The sequence below is a fragment of the Danio rerio genome, chromosome 17 (genome assembly GCF_049306965.1).
Source record: "Danio rerio strain Tuebingen ecotype United States chromosome 17, GRCz12tu, whole genome shotgun sequence".
NCBI classification, from domain to species: Eukaryota; Metazoa; Chordata; class Actinopteri; order Cypriniformes; family Danionidae; genus Danio; species Danio rerio.
This window is the reverse complement of record NC_133192.1, coordinates 58,915,398-58,928,703: the sequence shown is the minus strand read 5'-3', so window position 1 is coordinate 58,928,703 and position 13,306 is coordinate 58,915,398. Positions and strand designations below refer to the sequence as shown.

At 41.2% G+C, this 13,306-nt stretch overlaps 1 long non-coding RNA gene across 1 annotated transcript in view; it reads right to left on the bottom strand.

Annotated features, from left to right (window-relative positions):
- Positions 1-13,306, bottom strand: part of LOC141378400 (uncharacterized) — a 46,144-nt gene that overhangs the window by 10,649 nt on the left and 22,189 nt on the right. Inside the window, exon 2 of the long non-coding RNA XR_012392965.1 lies at positions 11,369-12,619. This is a non-coding gene — a long non-coding RNA (uncharacterized lncRNA). The remainder of the gene's footprint in view (positions 1-11,368; positions 12,620-13,306) is intronic.

Here is a 13,306-nt window from a genome sequence, read left to right as displayed (position 1 = left end):
ACCAGTTTGTCCAGTTTCATTTGTGAAAATTGTACGACGTTGTGTACGGCGGACTTAAGAGGAGTTGAACAAGACATTGACCACGACCAGGTTCGAGTCCGGGGAAGAGCGGTTCCAGAAATCAGGTAAGACAAAACCGAATCCAAAAAAATTAAACCAACGAGTGAAACGTGGTAAAAATCAGACAAGGGGTTTTCTTTTTCTGGACATTGGTTGGGTTTTGGGAAATAAGCGGGTGGGTGGGTCAATCAGTACAATTGGTTGAGTTTAGGGAAGGAGGAGGGTGAGTCATTCGATTGGCCGGTCGGCCAGTTAATCATTCATTCAGTCAGACAGACGGTCGGTCGACAGTGGCCTCTGGTGGGTTTACGCGAGAACAGCGAGGGCGCAAATAGCACTCGCGAGAGACATTAAAGATACGATAAAGCGCACACAGCGTCCTCTCGCGGATTCTTGACAACAAAAACTGCAAAAATACATACCACCCAGGACGTAGTTCGCAGTCTCCAGAAACGTCCACAGGACTACGCTTTACAAAATAAGCCTGGGTTGATTAAATTACCCAATAAATTCCCACCCTAAACCCAACGGTCACAGTACTGTAAAAATATAAATTATCGTTATACAGTGTCATAAAAAAAGCTGCTATATTGATGTGCATATCGCACTTCCAGCTGGCCATGCATCCTATCTAGACCTTACCATCAATAACAGCGTGAGAATCTGGTAAAACCTAAAAACGTGGTAAAAATCAGGGCTTTCCTTTTTGTGGATTGCTTTTGAAAACACTGTTGGTTTGGTTTAGGGAAGGGGAGGGTGGGTCAGTCGATCAGTCAGTTGATAAGTTTGTCAGTCGACAGCAGCCTCCGGTGGATTTACGAGAAAAGCAGGAACGAATGGCACTCGCAAGAGAAATTGAGATCTGAAAAAGCGTACACAGCGCCCTCTGGTGGATTCGCGAAAAACCAAAACTGCAAAAAAGCATACCTCCTGGGATGTATTTGGTGCTCTCCAGAAATGTATACATGGGTACATATCAATAATGAGCCTGGGTTGCATTATTTCTAGAAACAAGACAAAAAAGCTTGAGTAAGTAAAGCATTTTATTTTTTTGCATTGCAGAAATTTGCTGTCATGCTTCTGTTTATTTAGGAAAAAATATTCTAGCATACCTGCTTTTCTGCAGTTGTTTGTTTTCTTTCTTCCTTGTTGTTTAAGAATAAACTATGTTGTGAAAAAAGGCATGCGTAAAAACTGGCCTGAAATGGCTCATGTGTGGCTTTCTACGAGTTTTTAGTCTTGTTTCTAGTTCAAATATCTTCTTAGATTTAAGTAAAAATGATGTTTCTCTGTTTTCAGAAACTTACAAATTGTGATCCTTAATTTAATATATATTCTTAAAGGTTTATCCGTTAAAAAACATTAGTCATTAAAAACATTATTAAACAGATTTGCAATTCCAATGGTTGAAAAACAAAATTCCTAAACATCGCATATAAGTCATATGTTGTATATGTGAAATCCAAACATGAACTTAACGTGCATTTATTGCCATATATCAAATATCAATATGGTTTGGGTTGCGATGACCCACTGTTTTGGTCATACTTTATTTTATGATACAATTCAGGTTATTTACTATCTATTAACTATGACTTTTGCCTCAATATACTCCTAATTTGCCTCTTATTAATAGTTATTTAGGTAGTTGTTGGGTTAGTGATGGCCATGCAGAATATGTGCTTTATGCAAATTAATAAACAGGTAATATATATGTATATATATATATAAGACACGACTTACACTTAAAAATAATGTTTGCTATACCTGGATGGGAGACCACATGGGAAAGCTAGGTTGCTACTTGAAGTGGTGTTAGTGAGGCCAGCAGGGGGCGCTCAACCTGTGGTCTGTGTGGGTCCTAATGCCCCAGTATATTGATTGGGGACTCTATACTCAGTGGATACCGTCTTTCAGACATTAAACCAAGGTCCTGACTCTCTGTGGTCATTACAAATCCCAGGATGTTCTTTGAAAAAGAGTAGGGGTTTAACCCTGGCATCCACATTTGCCCACTGGCCTCTATCCATCATGGCCTCATATCCATCCTCATATCACAATTGGCTTGTTCACTCTGTCTTCTCTCCACCAATCAGCTGCGGTGGTGTGCGGTGTTCACACTAGTGGTGGATGTGGAGACCCCCCCCCCCATCCCATTAAGTTAACTTAATGTCTTCAAGTTGTCCCAACATACACTGATTGTGTGGACCCAGCATTTTAACACAGCTTTGCTTGAATCCCTGCACACTACAGCCCAGAAATGCATATTTTTTTTAGTGAAGGCAGTGTAAAAGTATGCATTGAAAGCACATAAATGTCATGATGTGGGATGTCCTGTTGCTCAGGTGTCTGCAGACTCGTGACCCCAGAACCAAGTCTTAAAATGCAACGCTAATGCATGTGGCTGTTCATTTTACTGCTCATTTAAGCAGATTTACAGCACCCGTTCTATCTCTTGACCGCAGCGCTACTCTTATCTGTAATGAAAAGCGAGCGGAGCATTAATCAACAGCCCCGACTATCACATTAAATGTACTGTATATGAGGAGTAAACACGCCCCGAGACTCCTCCGTATCAGGAAAACAAACCCTCGTTATATTTGTCACAATTTCACATCTGCTGTTTTTGAAGCAATGTACCATGAGGCCGTAAACCGCATTACAACCACGCATAAATTTGTCTGATTTGTGGCTGGAGTAACTAATTCCTTGAGTACATTTTAGAAAAACAAGCAGCCAGGCCTGAAATTGCAATTCTATAAGGGCTTTAAATTACCGAGTGGGGTATCGAGGACTGGCCTGATGTGCGGGTTATGGAAAGCGACGTTGCTTCCCGAGATTGAGTCAATAAAAGACAAGATGACTGAGGCATGTACTCAACCTGAATTAAAAGGAGAAGAGCCATGCATCTCATTTAGGCAGAGAGAGAGAGAGAGAGAGAGAGAGCTGCAGGCCATGTGTTTCATTCACACGTCTACAGCACTTACAGTGTCTCAATGAATAATGGCCTCCCAAACAATTGTTCTCTTCAAGCAGTCCTGCAGCTATTTCCTCTCAAAGTTCTCCAGATTCTCCAATAAGTGCATTTAATTACAGCCATTTATGACACTAAGTGCAGAACACTGCAGATGGAGAAAACCTACAGACCCGCTGGACGAACAAGAGACACATCTACAGATCACTGAGACACCAACCTACGGCAGGACTACTGAACTGCAAACTGGATAAAAATACTGAAGAAACACCTCGACGACCATTTAGAATGCCCTAACAACCAGCTAGCAACACTCTGACAACCATTTAACAAACACATAATAACACCCTGATAAACATTTAGAACACCGGACAACCACCCTGAATGCTCTTGAAACACCCTGACAACCACCCATAACACTCTAAAAAAACACCATGACAACCATTTAGAACACTCAATCAACCACCTAGCAATACCTTGACAACCGTTCAGAACACTCTAACAATCACCTACTGTAGCAACACCTTGACAACCACTCTGATATATAGAAACACCCTGACAACCACTCAGAACACTCTATTGACCACATAGCAACACTCTGACAATCACCCAGAACACTAAAAACCATCTAGCAACACCTTGGCAACCACCCAGATCACACAAGAAACACCCTGACAACCACTCAGAACTCACAAGAAACACCCTGACAACCACTCAGAACCCTAAGAACCACCTATAAACTCGCTGACAACCACTCAGAACTTACTAGAAACACCCTGGCAACCACCAGGAACACTAACAATCATCTAGAAACACCATGACAACCACTCAAAACACTAACAACGCCCTAGCAACACCCTGAGTACCATTCTCACTAAAACACTCTGACAACCACTCAGAACTCACTAGAAACACCCTGACAACCACCCAGAACACTAACAATCACCTAGCAACACCCTGACAACCACTCAAAACACTAATAACGCTCTAGTAACATCATGAGTACCATTCAAAACTCACTAAAACACCCTGACAACCTCTCAGAACTCACTAGAAACACCCTGACAACCACTCAGAACAGAAACAACCACATAGCAACACCCTGATAGCCACTCAGAACTCACAGGAAACACCCTGACAACCCCTCAGAACACTAAAAACACCTAACAACACCCTGACAAACATGCAGAGCATTAAGAGCCACCTAGAAACACCCTGACGACTTCTCAGAATACTAACAACCACCTAGAAACACCCTGACAACCACTCAGAACACTAACAACCACCTAGAAACACCCTGACAACCACTCAGAACACTAACAACCACCTAGAAACACCCTGACGACCACTCAGAACACTAACAACCACCTAGAAACACCCTGACGACCACTCAGAAAACTAACAACCACTTAGAAACACCCTGGCAACCACTAAAAACACTAACAACCACCTAGAAACACCATGAAGACTTCTCAGAATACTAAAAACCACCTAGAAACACCCTGACAACCACTCAGAACACTAACAACCACCTAGAAACACCCTGACGACCATTCAAAACACTAACAATCACCTAGAAACACCCTGATGACCATTCAGAACACTAACAACCACATAGAAACACCCTGACAACCACTAAAAACACCCTGACAACCACTAAAAACTCTAACAACCACCTAGAAACACCCTGAAGACCACTCAGAACACTAACAACCACCTATCAACACCCTGACAACCACTCAAAACACTAACAACCACCTAGAAACACCCTGATGACCATTCAGAACACTAACAACCACATAGAAACACCCTGACAACCACTAAAAACACCCTGACAACCACTAAAAACTCTAACAACCACCTAGAAACACCCTGACGACCACTCAGAATACTAACAACCACCTATCAACACCCTGACAACCACTCAAAACACTAACAACCACCTAGAAACACCCTGACAACCATTCAGAACACTAACAACCACCTAGAAACACCCTGACAACCACTAAAAACACCCTGACAACCACTAAAAACACTAACAACCACCTAGAAACACCCTGAAGACCACTCAGAACACTAACAACCACCTAGAAACACCCTGACAACCACTCAGAATACTAAAAACCCCCTAGAAACACCCTGAAAACCACTCAAAACACTAACAACAACCTAGCAACACCCTGACAACTATTCAGAAATCACTAGAAATACCCTGGCAACCATTCAGAATACTCTAACAACCACCTAGAAACCCCTTATTCATCTTTGGCAGTTTGGTGAGGGAAACAGCACTCAGTTCAAACTTCTCCAATCACCTATAGCTGTACGGCTGTTTACGAAATTTTTACCACATCCTTGAGCTTCAGATGACAAACGACACTCTAAATTTTACAGCTCCAGTGACGAACAGAGTCATCAATTATTCCTCGACTCCAGTAATTCTGAAGGAAGCATATTAATACTGCGGAGCAAAACAATTCTTCAATCCGACTTCGAAAGGGGAACTGGGCAGAACGGAGGCGCAAAATTAAAATAATTTCTCTTTTAGTGTGTAAAACAATAGCAGTCGCTTAGCTTTATTAAAATGCCCAATAATAACTGATTTAAAGGCTATAAAATAGTATTCATTAGAGAGTCGTGGTTAAAGAGTTATTGGAAGTGTACCTAAACGTGTCACTTTTATAGCGAGCCAGCCAGATCATATAATTTGAAAAGAGTGTGATTATATTTGAGATTTGTCCTGAAGCATTAGCGGGGAGCTCGTAAAGAGCTGGGATTTAATATGATGCTTTCAGTCAGTTTAATTGAATTTTAATTGCCACTTTGGGCAGAAGGTTTAGATCGGATCAATAAAATATTAAAGATTCAGTGCTTTGGTGTGGATTCTTCTCCGGTTTCGCACTGCTGAGGATCTGGCCGCTTGTTTAAGACTGCAGATCTTGATGCTTAATTCAGACTGTATCTGATTTTGTACATCTTCTTTTAAAAGTGACTGGTATCTGACGTCTGCATTTACACCGCATGACCCAGAGAGAAAAAAAAGAGTGGGCGTTGACTGACAGCTGTGATAATAGAAGAGTCATAATCTGTTCACAGGGTTTCATTAATATTATTTTGACAAATTAATTTGTTAGTACTTATTGTAGCCATCGTCGGCTGCACATCCATGATGCCAATCTCCCGTTCCACCACATCCCAAAGCTGCTCTATTGGATTGAGCTCTGGTGACTGTGGAGGCCATTTGAGTACAGTGAACTCATCGTCATGTTCAGCAGTCTGAGATGATTGAGCTTTATGACATGCTGCGTTATCCTGCTGGAAGTAGCCATCAGAAGATGGAGACACTGTGCTCATAAAGGGATGGACATGGTCAGCAGCAATACTCAGGTAGGCTGTGGCGTTGATGCTCAATTGGTACTAATGGAGCCAAAGAAAATCTCCCCCACACCATTACACCACCACCACCAGCCTGAACCGCTGATACAAGGCAGGATGATCCATGCTTTCATGGTGTTGAGGCCAAATTGTGAGCCGAGCATCCGAATGTGTCAGCAGAAATGGAGACTCATCAGAGCAGCAACGTTTCTCCAATCTTCTATTGTCCAGTTTTGGTGAGTCTGTGTGAATTGTAGCCTCAGTTTCCTGTTCTTAGCTGACAGGAGCGGCACCCGGTGTGCTCTTCTGCTGCTGTAGCCCATCCGCTTCAAGGTTGGACGTGTTGTGTGTTCAGAGATGCTCTTCTGCAGAGCTCGGTTGTAACGAGTGCTTATTTGAGTTACTGTTGCCTTTCTATCAGCTGGAACCAGTCTGGCCATTCTCCTCTGACCTCTGGCCTCATCAACAAGGCATTTGCGCCCACAGAACTGCCGCTCACTGGATATTTCCTCTTTGTCGGAGCATTCTCTGTAAACCCTAGAGAAGGTTGTGCGTGAAAATCCCAGTAGATCAGCAGTTTCTGAAATACTCATGTTCAAAGTCTCTTAAATCCCCTTTCTTCCCCATTCTGATGCTCGCTTTGAACTGCCGCAGATCGTCTTGATCATGTCTACATGCCTAAGTGCAGTGAGCTGCTGCCATGTGATTGGCTGATTAGACATTTGCTTTAACAAGCAGTTGGACAGGTGTATCTAATAAAGTGGCAAGTGAGTATAAGTTGGCCATATCTGTGAGGGAATAAAAGCGTAACTGGGTCAGGCAGTGTAAATGCAGCCTATGATGTGTTTTCCAGTGTCTGGTGTGTTTCCGGTCTGTCCGACAGCACAGGGTGGATAAATCCAGCAGAAGAAGAGCGCCGGATGCCATTAATTAAGCGACTGGAGGAGGAGTGTTGGGTCACCTTCAGAGGGAAGGCCTTAATGTGCCAGAGCTATAAATATTTTGAAATGTCACACCTCGCCGAGACGGCATCAGAGCCCAATCAGCGGCATAAATCAGCAGCGCTAAACGACGAGGACAGAAAAGATGGCTCTTTGGTATTTTAGAAATAATTACTAATACAAAAAGGGTAATGAACGAAGCTATAAATTCCATTAAAAACAGACTAGCGCTGGGTTATTTGCGATCTTCAGAAGAAAATGGTCCTTGCTGAATGGTTCTGTTTGCAAAACTGTTTGCATGATGTCATGGCAGCGGCTGATTAACGGTCCGCTAACTGACCACAGTGCTGAAGACCAGAGCACAGCGTAAATGATATGATGTCAGATTACCAAAACTGCATTAATAAATATAGAGCGCTGAAGGGATGATGTAATTGCAAAACTAGTAAACACTCTAAGTCAGTGGGCCTATCACACTGCAAGATAACGCTTTTCTGACATGAAGCTTTTGTCTTGTTTCTAGTCCAAAAATCTAAAAACTCTCAAATCATGAAGCATTTTCTAGATGAGCAAAAACACATCGTCTTGATTTCAGAAATAATATGCTAAAATTAAGTGAGTTCTTCTGAAAAACTCACTTTATTTAGGGTGTGGTTACTATTAATTATTATTACTTTAGGGGGCGACGAAGTGGCGCAGTAGGTAGTGCTGTCGCCTCACAGCAAGAAGGTCGCTGGGTCGAACCTCGGCTCAGTTGGTGTTTCTGTGTGGAGTTTGCATGTTCTCCCTGCGTTCATGTGGGTTTCCTCTGGGTGCTCCGGTTTCCCCCACAGTCCAAAGACATAGGGGACTATAGGGGAATTGGGTAGGCTAAATTGTCCGTAGTGTATGTATGTGTGTGTGTGTGTGTCTGTGGATGTTTCCCAAAGATGAGTTGCGGCTGGAAGAGCATCTGCTGCGTATAAACGTGCTGGATAAGTTGCCGGTTCATTCCGCTGTGGTGACCCCGGATTAATAAAGGGACTGAGCCGACAAGAAAATGAATGAATTATTTTAGAGTGGAGTTATCAGTCATTTAGGGCGTGGTTATTAGTCATTTGGGGTGAGACTATCAGTCCATTAAAGCGGGGCTATCTGTTTTTTAGGGTGGAATTATTAGTCTTTTGAGGGGGTTATTGGTCTTTTCGGGTGGGACTATCAGCAGGCTTATTAATCATTAAAGGTGGAGTTATCAGTCCTTTAGAACGGGACTATTAATCATATAGAGCAGGGTTGTTACTCATTTAGGGTGGAGTTATCAGTCCTTTAGAGCAGGATTATCAGTCCTTTAGGGTGGGCTTATTAGGGCTTTAGGGTGGACTATCAGTCATTTGGGGCAGGGTTATTAGTCATTTGAGGTGGAGTTATCAGTCTTTTAAGGTGGGACTGTCATTTAGGGTGTGGTTATTAGTCATTTGGGCCAGGACTATCTGTCCATTAGAGCAGGGCTATCTGTTTTTTAGGGTGAAATTACAAGTCCTTTAGGGCAGGGCTATTGGTATTTTAGGGCGGGACTATCGGTCCTTTTGAGCAGGGTTATTAATCATTAAGTTATCAGTCCTTTAGAATGGAACTATCAGTCATTTAGGGCAGGGTTATTAGTCATTTAGGGTGAAGTTATCAGTCCTTTAGCGAGGGGTTATTAATTGTTCAGAATGGAGTTATCAGTCCTTTAAAGCGGGGTTATTAGTCATTTAGGGCGGGGCTATCAGTCATTTAGGGTGGGTGTATTAGGGCTTTAGGGTGGGGTTATTAGTCCTTTAGGGTAGATTTAAGGTGTCATTTAAGGTGGGATTTTTAGTCATTTGGGGTGGAGTATCAATCCTTTTAGGCGGGGCTATCAGTCCTTTAGAGTGGGGTTATTAGTAAATTAGGGGAGAGTAATCTGTCCTTTAAGGTGGAGTTATCAGTCCTTTAAGGCAGCACCATCTGTCATTTAGGGCGTGGTTATTAGTCATTAAGGGTGGAGTTATCAGTCCTTTAGAGTAGGACTCTCAGTAATTTAGGGCGTGGTTATTAGTCATTTAGGGCTGGACTATGCGTCCATTAGAGTGGGGCTATCAGTCCTTTTGGGTGGAGTTATGAGTCCTTTAGGACAGGACTATCAGTCATTTAGGCGGGGTTATTAGTCATTTAGGGTGGAGTTATCATTCCTTTAGGGTAGGATTCTCAGTAATTTAGGGCATGCTTATTAGTCATTTGGGACAGGACTATCCATCCGCTGTGGCTTTCTGTTTTTTAGGGTAAAATTATTAGTCCTTTAGGGCGGGGTCACTGTTTTTTTGGGGCGGGACTATCGGTCCTTTTAAGAGAGGTTATTAATCATTAAGGGTGAAGTTATCAGTCCTTTAGGGCGGGGCTATCAGTCATTTAGGGCGGGGTTATTGGTCATTTAGGGTGGGGCTATCAGTCATTTAGGGTGGGGTTATTAGTAAATTAGGGGAGAGTAATCTGTCCTTTAAGGTGGAGTTATCAGTCCTTTAAGGCAGCACCATCTGTCATTTAGGGCGTGGTTATTAGTCATTTAGGGTGGAGTTATCAGTCTATTAGAGTAGGACTCTCAGTAATTCAGGGCGTGGTTATTAGTCATTTAGGGTGGAGTTATCAGTCCATTAGAGTAGGACTCTCAGTAATTTAGGGCGTGGTTATTAGTCATTAAGGGTGGAGTTATCAGTCCTTTAGAGTAGGACTCTCAGTAATTTAGGGCGTGGTTATTAGTCATTAAGGGCTGGACTATGCGTCCATTAGAGTGGGGCTATCAGTCCTTTTGGGTGGAGTTATGAGTCCTTTAGGACAGGACTATCAGTCATTTAGGCGGGGTTATTAGTCATTTAGGGTGGAGTTATCATTCCTTTAGGGTAGGATTCTCAGTAATTTAGGGCATGCTTATTAGTCATTTGGGACAGGACTATCCATCCGCTGTGGCTTTCTGTTTTTTAGGGTAAAATTATTAGTCCTTTAGGGCGGGGTCACTGTTTTTTTGGGGCGGGACTATCGGTCCTTTTAAGAGAGGTTATTAATCATTAAGGGTGAAGTTATCAGTCCTTTAGGGCGGGGCTATCAGTCATTTAGGGCGGGGTTATTGGTCATTTAGGGTGGGGCTATCAGTCATTTAGGGTGGGGTTATTAGTAAATTAGGGGAGAGTAATCTGTCCTTTAAGGTGGAGTTTTCAGTCCTTTAAGGCAGCACCATCTGTCATTTAGGGCGTGGTTATTAGTCATTTAGGGTGGAGTTATCAGTCCATTAGAGTAGGACTCTCAGTAATTTAGGGCGTGGTTATTAGTCATTAAGGGTGGAGTTATCAGTCCTTTAGAGTAGGACTCTCAGTAATTTAGGGCGTGGTTATTAGTCATTAAGGGTGGAGTTATCAGTCCTTTAGAGTAGGACTCTCAGTAATTTAGGGCGTGGTTATTAGTCATTTAGGGTGGAGTTATCAGTCCATTAGAGTAGGACTCTCAGTAATTTAGGGCGTGGTTATTAGTCATTAAGGGTGGAGTTATCAGTCCTTTAGAGTAGGACTCTCAGTAATTTAGGGCGTGGTTATTAGTCATTTAGGGTGGAGTTATCATTCCTTTAGGGTAGGATTCTCAGTAATTTAGGGCATGGTTATTAGTCATTTGGGACAGGACTATCCATCCGCTGTGGCTTTCTGTTTTTTAGGGTAAAATTATTAGTCCTTTAGGGCGGGGTCACTGTTTTTTTGGGGCGGGACTATCGGTGCTTTTAAGAGAGGTTATTAATCATTAAGGGTGAAGTTATCAGTCCTTTAGGGCGGGGCTATCAGTCTTTTAGGGCGGGGTTATTAGTCATTTAGGGTGGGGCTATCAGTCATTTAGGGCGGGGTTATTAGTAATTTAGGGTGGAGTAATCAGTCATTTAGGGTGGGGCTATCAGTCCTTTAGGGTGGAGTTATCACTGTCTCCTTTCTGCACTGCCTTCACAGGAGGAAGTGTTTAAAATAAATAATAAGATTCTGACTGTAGAGTTTAGCTCCTTGTTTCTTTTCATCGTCAGGCATCTGAAAGCATCCTGCAGCAGGTGGGGCCGACGGTCACTCCAGTGGACAGTAGAATGCTCCACAGCTTAGAGAAAACTGGCATTCAAATCTTCCCCGATTCTGTTAGCCACACCCATCTTTCAATGATCCAGCTGGTTCCCAAAGAATAAAAAATAAGAGGTAAAGAGGACAATCTTAACTTCCGACTTCAAGATGTTTGTGAATACGGGCACAGGGCTCTTTTACTAGTGATTGAGTCTCCATCAGCTGAAGATCTGGCAGGCTTCAGGTCTGTACACAGTATATACAGTACTGATGTGGTTTCAGTCTTCTCAGTGATGTGTTGAAGCAGAAGTTAGATGTGTGTGTGTGTGCTGGATCAGCTCTGTTCTCTTGTAACGATTAAGCGAGAGTGTGTGTGTGGACAGATGAGATGAAGAGCAGCAGATGAAGAGATGTGCAGGTTCCTGCTGCTCCTGCAATAAAGATCTGCACATCTGCTGCGCCGTGGAGGAGAATCTCTGACTGCAGATGACGCTGCTGCTGAGGGTCTTAATGACGGATCGCAGCTGATTAATGATGCTAATGAACGCTATTGTTCTCCACTGACACCGCTGGCTTGGGTGGCAGCCAGATGCTCGCTAGTTACACGCTGTAAAAACATTCAAATGCATCATTTTTGTCTTGTTTTGAGTCCAAATATCTAAAAGTTGTTAAATAAACAAGCATTTTCTATTGTTTTCAGAAATAATGAGTCAAAATGAAGAGAGTTTTTTCTTAAAACAAGCAAAATAATCTGCCGGGTAAATGATCTAAAAGAAGATTATTTAGATATGTAGATGTCTGTATGCTCTTGTTTGGTATTTAATGTTGTTTCATTGTGAATTGTACTCAAAAATAACAACATAAATAAAAAACCTTCCCTCTGAGGAGTTGAGATTTCACAGGAGGGGAATGATTTAGTCTTCAGCTGTATAAACGGTGATGCTGACATGATTCCCTGAGCTGTGGATAAATGATGGCCGTTGTTTCTCTCAGTTCTTCTTCTTCCCGCGAGCGCAGAGTTTTCCCTCAGACAGTGAGCGTTCGGGACGTCCCGCGCCGGGGGACCACAGACAGACGGATCTTCTCTTCATCAGACGCCTCGGGCTTCTCCACACATCTGTGTCTGCTTCCTTCTGTCCGCCATATTCCCATGATGCACTGCCACAAACGCCACCATTTCTCCAGCTCTGCAGGAAAACACGGCACTGTTTAGTTGCTCTTGGTTTGTTTTCTTTTTTATTATTAAGATACAAAACTAAAGTGATTTCAATAGCACATTGAAGAAGCTTTTTGGTAAACAATAAATAAATATATATATATTTAATATATTTATATAATATATTTATATTTATATTTATATATATTTAATAAATATATTTTTAGCTATCTCCACCTATAATATGTATATATATATATATATATATATATATATATATATATATATATATATATATATATATATATATATATATATATATATATATTTTTTTTTTTAATCCATGTCCACCTATTATATATATATGACGTGGTTCTTTTATTAAAAAAAAAAAAAAAATATATATATATATATATATATATATATATATATATATATATATATATATATTTTTTTTTTTTTTTTTTTATATATATATGTTTATAAAAAAATGTTTTATCTATGTCCACCTATAAAAAAAAAAAAAAAAAATATATATATATATATATATATATATATATATATATATATATATATATATATATATATATATATATATATTTTTTTTTTTTGTAATCCATGTCCACCTATTATATATATATGACGTGGTTTTTTTATAAAAAAAAAAAAAAAAAAAAAAAAAAATATATATATATATATATATATATATATATATATA